This window comes from Cupressus sempervirens, chromosome 11, assembly GCF_028749045.1.
Source record: "Cupressus sempervirens isolate cs-2001-9-10 chromosome 11, ASM2874904v1, whole genome shotgun sequence".
Taxonomy (NCBI): Eukaryota; Viridiplantae; Streptophyta; class Pinopsida; order Cupressales; family Cupressaceae; genus Cupressus; species Cupressus sempervirens.
In genome coordinates this window covers 205,404,460-205,417,962 of record NC_143128.1, presented here as the reverse complement: position 1 = coordinate 205,417,962, position 13,503 = coordinate 205,404,460, and the positions used below count along the sequence as shown (strand labels likewise).

At 34.4% G+C, this 13,503-nt stretch overlaps 1 pseudogene; it reads right to left on the bottom strand.

Annotated features, from left to right (window-relative positions):
- LOC149528889 (ribulose bisphosphate carboxylase/oxygenase activase B, chloroplastic-like) overlaps nucleotides 1–10,848 on the bottom strand; it is a 178,210-nt pseudogene extending 167,362 nt beyond the window's left edge.
- Between the last annotated feature and the right edge of the window lie 2,655 nt (nucleotides 10,849–13,503).

Below are 13,503 nucleotides of genomic sequence, written 5' to 3'. Positions count from 1 at the left end.
CAAAAAATTAAGCACTTTCGAAAAAAATAGAACATGAAAATGTGTCCAGATGAGCTTTTACAGAGTGTTTGAGGTTACAAAATGTAAGATTAGATAAGTAAAATCACCAAAAAAATGAAATTTCTAAAAAATCCATACACCAAAACTAAAAAATAGTAGAACCACTAAAAATTACAAGAAATTCTACCCAAAATTAAAAAAATGCACTTGATTTGGAGTTTGAATGACTAAGATATGACCTTCCAAAGTTGGATTGCCAAATCAAAACTGAATGTGGAGAGGGGTCTGATTAGAAAACTATGAGGTTAAATTTGATTTCCAAATGGTTATCATAGATTTTCAATTTGGCTTGCTAATGATGGTCAAACACCCATCAATTTTAACATAGTGACTAGCTAACACTAGCAGAAAAATAGCCCCTAGGTGATGTGGCAGTGATGTCAGTGTATGTTAGTTGTATGGACAAGACACATGGATATAACATTGAATATAGATTGCTAAGTGTTCAAAAGGTGATGTGGTCTATCCTACATGGCAAAGCTAATGTTTCTCCTTCATGTCACTCTATGACTATGATGATATGGAGGCTCTGTGGTTTGCTGTCACTAGAAAGTGTAGAAAATAACGTTGGGACCAGGAGAAGTTTTTGGCCAGAGGCTTGCCAGATTTTTAGTCCCACATACACAATTTGGATAAGGCCACAAGATTAATAAGCTAAAGTCCTCAAGTATGGTAATGGCTTAAAAGTCATGATTGTTGTTGAAGTGAGTTTTATGGTAAGATGTCGCCAGATGTGGAATGGAACTACCAAAATATTGAAAGCTAGGGCTGATTTATTGAGTTCACTAGTTGAGAATATATTTTTTGATTGGTGTGTGTAGTGAATATTCCACCTATGGGGGCTGAGATTTCACCACCTAGTTCCTGCAAAAAAAAAAAAATTTGTAAGCTGAATTTGCAAATTGGGCCTTCAAGTGCCAGTTTGCAAAAAAAATTGCCTCAATTTTGACTATAGCCTATGGTAGGCAAATTTATATTCAAAATTCACCGAATCAATTCTTCGGATGTAATGGCAAGATTTTCTTTGGCTCTAGATACTCCTAATGACTATGATACTCTAGATCTAAGTCAAGGTCCTCCAAAAGGTGAAGCAAAAAGATGGTGATGAAGGTACGCTCTGATAACACTGACAAAGGTACATGCTCTAATACCACTAATGAAGGTACACTCTGATACCACTTGATGTAGGGCCACACCACCCTACCAACTCACAACCAAGAATGCCACAATATGAAGACAAGAGATGACAAAATGTTTCAAACAATTGTATTGAAAATTCAATAGCAATTACAATAACATTTCTGCAAGATCTCTCAAGATCCAATCCAAGCCTAAGCTAGTCCAGATCCAAGCTCTGGTAGAAACCTTTGAGATCTCAACTTGTGCTTGCAAGCCACCAAGCAATCTCCTTGTTTCTAAACCACAGTCACTAGCTCTTCTCACAAACTCTATCTAAGATCCAAGTGTAAACTGCCTCACATTCGACACTCTATCTACACACTGACAAGTCCATCACAATCCTGCTGTAAACTACCTCACCTTCGGCGCTCTATCCATAGACTCAGGAAAATTCACTTTTCACTTCCTCCTTCTCTTTCACACCTTGAAGCTTTCACCTTCCCAAGCTTCCACTTCTCAAGTTTCTCCTTCTCGAGCTTCTCATTCTCAAGCTTCTCCTTCTTCTCGAGCTTGATTAGAAATGCTCATATGCCTTGCTTAAATAGGAACTTACCACCCAATGCATGACTTATCCACAACCTTCTAGAATTCCACCTACACAATATCCACAACCTTCTACAACTTCCATAACCTTCTACAATATCCACAACTTTCTACAGTATTCATAACTTTCTACAATTCTACCCACACACCTCGATAAATGGAATAACAACCATTTTTATTTTATTTTTTCTATTATGCCACCTATGCACCTCAAAAATAGAAATTTATCCTTTTTTCATTTTTCTCCTTTTTCCCTTTTGAAAAAAAAAAATTATTTCCTCTAATTTTCATCACTTTCTCTCTCCTCCAAATTTTTTAATATTTTTTTTCAATTTTTTTTAAAAAAAATAAATTTTCTCTTGCAAGATGCTCTTGCATCAAACTCCCCTTGTAGATAGAAAAGTGTGTCCCACACTTTGATGCCAAAAAGAAAGGTCTACAACCATATTCATCTTCACCAAAGGTTTCCACCTCAACAAGGACAAGAAAACCAACATGAAAATCTTCCACATCTGCATCCATATGTCAAACACTAGTATCTCAACCATCCAATCAACATGCTCACTCTCACAAACAAACTAGACATAATACTTCATTAGCAAACTCTCATTCACGTCAACAACTAGTGAATCCATACCAGAAATAACAAGCTTCACATCAGCAGCCACATGTAGATCTCCATCAACACATGCCAAACTCTCAACACTAGCAACCTCATTGCTCACAACAAGATGCTCTGCAATACATAACTCACCTCCAACAAAAACTAGATCATCCATGACCAAGTGCTCTACAACATACAAGTCACCACCAACATCAACTAGATCATCCACGACCAAATGCTCTATAGTCTCCACATCAAACTCAACCAATTGATCATGAAAACCAATCTCCATCCCAACATCAACAAGGTTAGGAATATCTCCAGCAACATCCTCTAGTTGCTCTATAGGTTCTACATCAGACTCCACAATCTGATCAACAAAACCAACCTCTTCCACCTTGACCTTCTTAGGTTGATCAACTAATTTAGCATCTAACTGAGCAACCATCTTAGAAAAATTTCTCTCCACTATATCATGGATTTTTGCAATCATCTTAGGGTCCAATCCTTTTGGAACCATCTTTCAAGATCTTCGTAAACCCTTTGCAACAAATCCTTCCCACGCTCCTTGTGACAACCAAATTATTTGCAAGTTAGATCACAACCTACCACCTCACACAAATAATCAAGAACCACATCACAAGTCTAGGACAATGGATTTGCAATCCACCAGCTCTCCATAATCATGCCTCAACAAGTTTAGTCTTCCCTCTCCACATCAATCGATCAATCTGCATGTCCTCCCAAGGTCCTAGTGCAAATTGCCTCAACTTTGATGATCTATTTAAATGCTCAAGAACTCCCACTCTAATAAACTTCACCCAACCAAGGTCTTGGTACAAACTGCCTCACACTTCAGAAATCTACTTGTACACTCAGGAAATCTGGCTCTGATAAACTTCACCCAACCAAGGTCCTGGTACAAATTGCCTCACACTTCGGAAATTTTCTTGTACACTCAGGAACTTCTTCTCTGATACCACTGATGAAGGGCTGCTCTGATACCACTGATGAAGGTACGTTCTTTGATACCACTAATGAAGGTATGCTCTAATACCACTTGATGTAGGGCCACACCACCCTACCAACTCACAACCAAGAATGCCACAATATGAAGACAAGAGATGACAAAATGTTTCAAACAATTTTATTGAAAATTCAATAGCAATTACAATAACATTTCTGCAAGATCTCTCAAGATCTAATCCAAGCCCAAGCTAGTCCAGATCCAAGCTCTGGTAGAAACCTCTGAGATCTCAACTTGTGCTCGCAAGCCACCAAGAAATCTCCTTGTTTCTAAACTACAGTCACTAGCTCTTCTCACAAACTCTATCTAAGATCCAAGTGTAAACTGCCTCACATTCAGCGCTCTATCTACACACTCACAAGTCCATCACAATCCTGCTGTAAACTGCCTCACCTTCGGTGCTCTATCCAGAGACTCAGGAAAATTCACTCTTCACTTCCTCCTTCTCTTTCACACCTTGAAGCTTTCACCTTCCCAAGCTTTCACTTCTCAAGTTTCTCCTTCTCAAGCTTCTCCTTCTTCTTGAGCTTGATTAGAAATGCTCATATGCCTTGCTTAAATAGGCACTTACCACACAATGCATGAATTATCCACAACCTTCTAGAATTCCACCTACACAATATCCACAACCTTCTACAACTTCCATAACCTTCTACAATATCCACAACTTTCTACAATATTCATAACTTTCTAGAATTCTACCCACACACCTCGATAAATGGAATGACAACTATTTTTATTTTATTTTTTCTATTATGCCACCTATGCACCTTGAAAATAGAAATTTCTCCTTTTTCCCTTTTTATTTATTTATTTATTTCCTCTAATTTTCATCACTTTCTCTCTCCAATTTTTTTTTTTCAAATTTTTTTTTTCAATTTTTTTTTTTTAAATAAAATTTCTCTTGCAAGATGCTCCTGCATCACAATGACTATGATACTCTAGATCTAAGTCAAGGTCCTCCAAAAGATGAAGCAAGAAGATGGTCTTCAATAACTATGTGAGGAAAAAATCCCTCAGCTCTGATACCATGTAAGAATTTGCCTTAGAAAAAAATCACCCAAGATCAAGGAACTCAAGCACTAGCACAGAATTGACCAACAAAGTATGATTAGAATAACAATATGATATTCAATTGATGTACATACACACTAGGAGATCTTGAATATAAAGGCCTCTGGAATGCTTCTAGAATGTCTAGGAGTTAGCAATATGATAAGCCTTACAACTAAGAACATGTCCACTAAGAGTGGATTATCTTCCATTGAGCACAAGAGTTAGTGCGATGATGAGAGGCTAAGCCTACAAAGGTGTATCACCTAAAATTATGTTTTAGATACCATGTGCTTAATTAAGAGTGTGAATAACCATGTTCTCAACATGACAACTCAATTAATTATGCATACTCTAGTGTTGTAGACACCATGTGCTAAATTAGAGTTTCTTACTTCTATGTTGTCAACATGACAACTCATATGAGTATGCAAAATCCTAGGTTCTAACCTAATAAATAGAAAAATAATGCATTAACCTAAGTAAACTTAAGCAAAGTGTAAATAGTGAATACTTATTTACACCAACAACATGAAATAACTTTATAAACTAATAGAATTTAGGAAACTTTATGAACTTAATATAATGGTCAAATTAAGGTTGACTTAGCCAACAATTAGGGTTTAGTCAACCTGAACTCAATGTTCCTATAACACCTTAACTTGAGTGTTTTGGACCTATATAGTATATGGTCAAAACTTCAACTCTGCATCTCATTGAGAAATAGTCCAAATTCATTTTTAATCTGACTTTCCTTAACCTTTTAAGTGTAGCATGTATTAACATAGTGGATTAATTAACTTTTAAAAAAATCTGTGTGCTTTTGCCCCGATATTTTGGGCATGACAAAAAGTTATTCCCATTTTGAGAATTAGAAAACCTCAAACTAACCTATTTGAATTCTAGTTTTCATCAAATCATACATTTCTAAAAGATCAAAATTTTAGATGCAATTTCATTATAATTTTTGATGACATGCTTAGACTTTAGATCAATGTTTAGATGAGTGTAATTCAAATGGTATCTGAATTCACCATGTGATGTCCATCAAGATTATTTTTATATTATTTTCTTTACTCCATACATAACAACTATTATGGTTTATTACAAGCTATCATATTCTCACCAATGTTTGCATATCTAAAAGGAATATTATGTATCAAATTAACCATAATTAGTTATATTTATGCCTTTTATATTAGAGAAAAATAAAATTTGGGTGTTGGTTCTTATATAGATAGGCATAAGAGGTCATAAAAAACAACGTCAATAAAAAATCATTAATAACACATTGGTGAAATATATAGAAACCCATATCAAGAGTGCATAGGAGAGTGAGAAAGTAAAGAATAATCTTTCCTATTTCTTCATAGCACCATTTAGGAAATCCTATCACTAGGATCCCCACTACAAGGGATAGCAAGTAGGAAAATTATATTTGTGGGACTATCAACACAATGGGAAAGTGTCGAAAAGGTTGCACATCATCAACCAAAGGTTGAAGTATAACATTCATAACAAAAAAAGAAGGTATATGAACATATAAAAAGTTTGTTTTGAAAAATGAGAAGTGGTGATGGTTTTTCAAATTCGAGAAGGAAGATGTAGATGGGGAGGATGATCTAGGAGGCCATGGAAAGCATCTTTTCATAGCTAATATTTCTTTGGGTAGTTATCTTTTCCTTGCTAGGATTGTTCAACATTATCCTATTCAAAACCCTACATGGTGCCCTGTTCTTTTTTGGAGTCTTCATTTTTTCCCAAATATTTGATCTCCTATCATTGGTGTTGTCCCTTTCCTTTTAGTTCCTTATGCTTATGGTTGCATGCATAGTTTGGAAGTGGGATTTTTCAAACCTAGATGGAGATCCTTTGTAGTGATAGGTTTTGATTTCATTGGGTTCAAGCTTGAAGATCTAGATTTTTTGTAGAGCTCTAAGTGGTTCTTAGTGGAAATGTGGTGACTACTTCTTTTATTGCCCTTCAAATTGGTACCAAATTTTGATGGGTGGTCTTCTAGTGGATTCTTAGCTCATGCTAACATTCTTAAAATGACCTCTATTCTTTAGGGATGGCTATCTTTTTCTTTCCTTTATTATAAGTGATTAAGAAGTGCCTACATTTTGGGGTGGTTTGTGAAAGGTTTTTAGGAGTTTTCAGGGGATCACATAGCTAATGAAGGTCAAATCATTCCTCCTTGTTGCATGTAGTCTTGGTGAATGGTGGGACAACTTCCCTTTGCATTAGGGTGGGGTTCCTATCCACATTGTCTCTTTGTTCATAATCCCTTGGTGATGGTTGCACAACTATTTTTTTTTCTTAATCATGGTCCCTCCTTCATGTGTGACTAGGATTGGAATGGGTGCTCCTACCTTGGGAACTTTTTATGTTGGGGTGATAGAAATTTTGAGATTGATGTATGGCCTATGGGATTTTTTTTTCCTGGTTCTTATTCTTGCCACTTCTAAATATGTCTTGGATGGCAGTTGGAGTTTTTCTCTACTTGTTCAGATGTTGGGTATTGGTGTTCTTCTTATGAAGGAATGGTGTAAGCCTTGTATTTTCCATTGTTTTATTTGTTTTCTAGATCTCCTTTGTGCAATTTGGAGTTGGTGCAAGCTATGACCTTTTGAAGGGAAAAGTGGTGCTAGCTCTTCAATTTTTTAGATAACTAGAACTAATTTTGATAAATGGGTTTCTTATAGACTTTGTAGATTTTTTATTCCTTTTTATGGTGATCTTTGTTTGAAAAATATAAATCCCAAGTTTGGAAGCTTGGCAAGGGACAAAATTCTCTCATATATTCCTGCTCTATCTGGGGACTAAAGTAATGTGGACTCTTGGTTTCAGCTCTAGATATCTTTTTTTGGTGGAGGCATGATAAATATATATCTTACTAGCTTGGAATATTTTCAAAACCTTTTGGTTATGACAAGAGTGTTGTTACATAGGAACAAGGCTTGGGTCTTACTATATGTTGCTTCTTTCATGACTTCCATGGGGGTGAAGTAGTCTCCTATTGAGGTGGAGTTTAGATTTTTGAATTAGGAGGTAGAGACTCCTATTGAGGTGGAGAATATTTGGGCTACCTCTTTTTATTATTTTGATGAAAAGAGGTGTGACAACTTTAAACTTGTTTTTTTGATATTTCTCCTCTCTTCTCCTATAGAGGTGGATTTTTTTCTATTGAGATGGAAAGAGACATTGCAACAAGACAAAATATCTTTAAGAGTGTTGTCTAGGGTTGGAGGTTCAATCATTTTTGGAACTTTGTTTTTGATAGGAGAAAGATGGACAATATATTTGTTTCCTAAGTTTTTTTCTTCAATTTTATGATGATGAAAGTGTCTCTATTTCAGTTTCTTTTGTTCATTTGACCAAGTGATTGTTGAGAAATTAAAGGGCTCACTCTAGCCCTTTATTTTTATTTTTAGTTAAATTTTGTAGCTTTTGTGGGGGCTTGTCCCAAGATGATCTTTGATAGTATTGACCATGGATGATGGTTTAGTGGAATCCTAAGCCTTGTTTTTGACAAGGATAGCTATAGGGTGTTATTTTATCTTGTCTTTCATTAGCAGTGGTTAATGTGTTTTTAATGGTGTCTAGTGTCATCCCTTTGGGCTTGTTCACTACAACATGAGCCAACACACTCATGTTGTTTCTTTCTAAAAATAGATAAAGAAGGAATTTCTTAGTTAGATGGGGCCACATCAACAATAAGAGGTGGAGTAGGATCCACAAGGTTAGAAAAGGTAAAATCAGAAAAATAAGCATCATCCCAAAGGGAGTCATCATTAACCTATGAAGAGTAGTCAAATAAAGAGAAGGTAAGTGAGTGAATTTCTAGAATTCTTAAACAAATATAAATTAAGGTTTGGTAGAGAGACTATGCATTATAATCATATGATAAGCACAACTTGAAAGAAGATCAATGCTCTTTTTCCCATGGCTACCTATATATTGGACCTAAAGTGGCATGTGTAAAAGTATTGAACATGATAAAGTGAAGGTGAAAAGAGGTTTGATGAAGATCATTAACATTTAATCTATTACATATTAAACCACATTGAATAAAAATGCATTGATGATATTCTCAAAATTCAAGGATTTTCATGGGTTTGCACATATAGATAGGAAAAATGTTTCAAGAAAACTCATTAAGTGATTGTGATTGTGCAACCTTAATCATTGATATCTGAACTGGTCATTTAACTATTATCATTGTTTTATAGTTCCTCTATTACTAAGTGAACCTATCAACATACAAATTCACCCTCTCTATTATGAAAAGCATGTTTTGTCAATTTAACAATAAATAATCTTTTTGTTCTATATAATATTTTGTAGCTCATAGATTGAAAGGTAACAAAGCACAAGGGGGATTTTGACAACACTATATGATATAGAGATGTGACTCAATGGGGATTAACTTGTGAACACAAAATTGGTTATTGTCCAGTGGCAAGAATTATACAAATCTAATGATTCTAAAGATGCCAAAACATTTTGCATCATTGTGAATTAAACTATACATTATTTTTTGCAATTTAGTATTGCTTTATTGTATTTTTATTTTCAATATACACTTTATTATATTAATAACATTAAAGTTATACAAGTGTGTATTGATCATTAGATCGATTTGTCCCATTTTAAATGTGTAGTAAAATTCCACTCTTTTTTATGTATTCTTTAAATACATGATAAAATGCAACTTCTTTTTCTCATTGTTTTCATAAATGACAATTTGATGTTTCATTTACCATTTTTATAATTAAATATTTAACTAGTAGATTATATATGTGCATATACACACACATATATACATATACACACACACACACACATGTATGTGTGTGTGTGTGTATGCATAAATATATCTATATATACATACACACACATATATGTGTATATATACAAATACATATCCACACACACACACACACATACATTTATATATACATATATCATATATCTATATATCTATATATGCATACATATATGTGTGTATGTGTACATATATGGTGAAGCTACATTCTAATACCACTAACAAAGGGTGCTTTGATACCACTTGATGAAGGGACACACACCCTTACCAACTCACAATCATAAAAATAACAATATAGAGACAAAGAGAAGAAAAAATGCTTCACAAAGCATGATTTTATTATACTCAAAAAACCTTACAAATTCTCCAACATGAGAGACATCCAACTTCTTACAATATAAGAGAGATTTCACATTATGAGCTTCCAACTAGCTTGCATGCCAAGAGATCTTCCAAAAACAAGAGCTTACAACCAAAGAGCTTCAACAAGAAGAACTTCCCAACTAAGATCTTATACACTAAGATCTTTTACCTCAAGAACATCTTCACAAAGAGATTACACCTTTAACAATTGATTAAAAGAGATCACACCTCGAGAGCTTGATTAAAAATGATCATATATCTTCCTTATATAGGAACTTACCACCCAAGATATTACAAGCATAATCAATGTGGGACAAAAGGTAAATACAACTACCTTACAAGAAATATTAAATTATGACTCAATGAAAACTAAGCACCACCATGTGGTCCAATTATAAAATTACATTTCCTTTGTGGATCACAAAAAATATTAAATTCATGATTTAAGAAACTTTCCACAAACTTCTAAAATGCCACCTACACACCTTGATAAATGCAATAAAACCTTTTCATATTTTTTTATTTTTGCCCACCTATGCATCTTGAAAATATAAATTCCTCTTTTTCTCCTTTTTTTCCCTTTTTCATTTTTTAAATTATTTTCCTCCAATTTTTGTCACTTTCTCTCTCCATTTTTTAATTTTTATTAAATTATTTTACTTTCAACATGCCCCTTTTATTTTTGATGCAAGATGTTCATACATCAGACACCCATTGTATGCCAAAAAATTGTGATTGTAGATTCAAAAAATGAAGTAGCCATTGCTGAATTTTTCCCTTCTCTTCCAACACCTAGCTAGAACAATTATCTGTTGCTAATATATTTCCTTCTTTCTTCTTTTCTAACACATAGTTGGAACAAGTATTTGTTGCTGGTAATACTCCTATACAATTAACTTTGTCCAAGTGTAACTCTCATTCTCCTCTAATCTTATAGGATTTAATGTACCTATAATGAACTCAACACCACTATACTAATCTTCTTTTTCATACCACACATCACTAACAAGATCCTCATGTAAACCATCATCATTATTTATCAAACCCATCTCAAATTTAACATCTCATAATTCATATAAAATTTACCTTATTCATGTCTTCATCTTTGATTTCTTCTGTCACATCTTCAATAAGCCGTGTAACCGCTTCACCTATTTGATCTACAACCAAACCATCGTGTTCTTCCTCCATTGTTGTTTTCTTCAAACCATCTTCATCTCTTTCTAGCTTATAAATATTTTCATTTTCAAGATCTTTGTCTCAATCTTCTTCTACTTCATGTTCACAAATATTTTCATCTTCATCCTTTTTCTCTTCTTTTGTATCACATGTGTGGTAATCCATTAGATCTGACATAGGCAAGGGGTGAATAACTAGGGCCAAAGGCTCACCCAACTATCCAAACCACCTTGCAAGAGTTAACAAAATGGAATCAAGCACAAGGAACAACAACCAAAGGAGGAAGAAGAATGAAATACTTTTATTGATTCTTCAAATATTCAATATACATGTCTAGCTATAAAGCCTTCTGGCTTACGACCAATTACTAATGCATTCACATTCAATGATCCAATTGCAAATTTACACATTCAGTTCTGCTCTCTAATCTTCTTCTCCAAAACATTTCCTAACTCTAAGCCTAAATACTTTATATACTTTCCAAAATGGCTTATAGATTATTCTAGAACATTACATAAGAGGAGGGATGACCCAACAATGGTCTAGACACATTCCAAGAAAAGATCTTAACATAAATGTCACGAATGAAATAAATCCTGCAAGTCAGCTCACAGAAATCATGTCCAAATACTGACACTCGGGATACACTGGGTAACTTGGCACATGAAGAGTGCTACAGTAACTTAGAACCAACTAAGTGCTATAGTAACTCAACACATGAAGAGTGCTACAGTAACTCGACACATGAAGAGTGCTACAATAACTTGACACATGAAGAGTGCTATAGTAACTTGCAACATGAAGAGTGTTATAGTAACTTGGCACCAACTAAGTGCTAGAGTAACTCAACACCAAGTGCTACAGTAACTTAGCAAATTAAGAGTGCTACAGTAACTCGAAACATGAAGAGTGCTATAGTAACTTAGCACATGAAGAGTACTACAGTAACTTACTACAGTAACTCAGCACATGAAGAGTGCTATAGTAGCTCAACACATGAAGAGTGCTATAGTAACTCAGAACCAACTTGCAAAATGAACAAAAATTGAGTAGGATAACAAGGCAACCCAAGATGCTCCTACAACTAGGGTTGAAAGAAATAATTCTCCTGAATCATTGAGATCTCCCAACCTAAGCTGAATCCAACTCAAATTAAGAAATCAATTAAGCATCTTCAATAGGTCTGCTCTTCCACTTCACCAAATATTCATAGTAATCTTTTTCTAACATGAAGAGTACTACAGTAACTCAGCACATGAAGAGTGCTATAGTAGCTCAACACATGAAGAGTGCTATAGTAACTCAGAACCAACTTGCAAAATGAACAAAAATTGAGTAGGATAACAAGGCAACCCAAGATGCTCCTACAACTAGGGTTGAAAGAAATAATTCTCCTGAATCATTGAGATCTCCCAACCTAAGCTGAATCCAACTCAAATTAAGAAATCAATTAAGCATCTTCAATAGGTCTGCTCTTCCACTTCACCAAATATTCATAGTAATCTTTTTCTAACATGAAGAGTACTACAGTAACTCAGCACATGAAGAGTGCTATAGTATCTCAACACATGAAGAGTGCTATAGTAACTCAGAACCAACTTGCAAAATGAACAAAAATTGAGTAGGATAACAAGGCAACCCAAGATGCTCCTACAACTAGGGTTGAAAGAAATAATTCTCCTGAATCATTGAGATCTCCCAACCTAAGCTGAATCCAACTCAAATTAAGAAATCAATTAAGAATCTTCAATAGGTCTGCTCTTCCACTTCACCAAATATTCATAGTAATCTTTTTCTCTTGTGCTCTTTCCAACTCTCTGATCCAATCTCTATTCAAATTCTTCAATCTGCATCTTAGAATAATCATTTGATACAACAACTTCATCCTCTAACTCATGATACTTATACAAATTAGAAATATTGAATATAGGAGATATATCCATGTCATCAAGTAACTCAACTTCATAAGAATTACCATTGTGAAACTTCTTCAAGATCTTACAAGGTCCAAATTTCTTCATCTTTAGCTTACTATATGTTCCAACTGGGAATCTTCCTTTCTTCAGATGAACCATCACTTCATCACCAACTTGAAAATCATGGTGTCTTCTAGACTAATAAGCATTCTCCTTATACTTATGATTACTTTGTTCGAACCTCAGATTCACTTCCTTATGCAAAGACTCCATAAAATCAATAAATTATTCTCCTTCAGTGCTTCTCTTTTCTTCACCAGCAACATCTCTCAAATTTGAGATACCTTTAGGATGCATTCTAGTAACAATCTCAAAAGGTGTCTTCCCTATACTTCTATTCACAAAATTATTATATGCAAATTTAGCTTGTGCCAATAACATCTCCCAATTACTCAGCTTATTCCTAACTAAAAATCTTAACAAATTTCCTAATCTTTTATTCACAACCTCTATCTGTCCATCTATTTATGGATGAAATGTAGAACTAAACTTCAGCTGAGTACCCATCTTCTTCCACAAAGTCTTCCAAAAATAACCAACAAACTTATTGTCTTTGTCTGAAATAATACTTCTTGGTAATCCATGCAATCTCACAATCTCTTTAAAGAAAAGTTCAGCAACATGCTTAGCATCTAATGTCTTCTTACATGGTATGAAATGAGCCATCTTAGAAAATCTATCCACTACAACA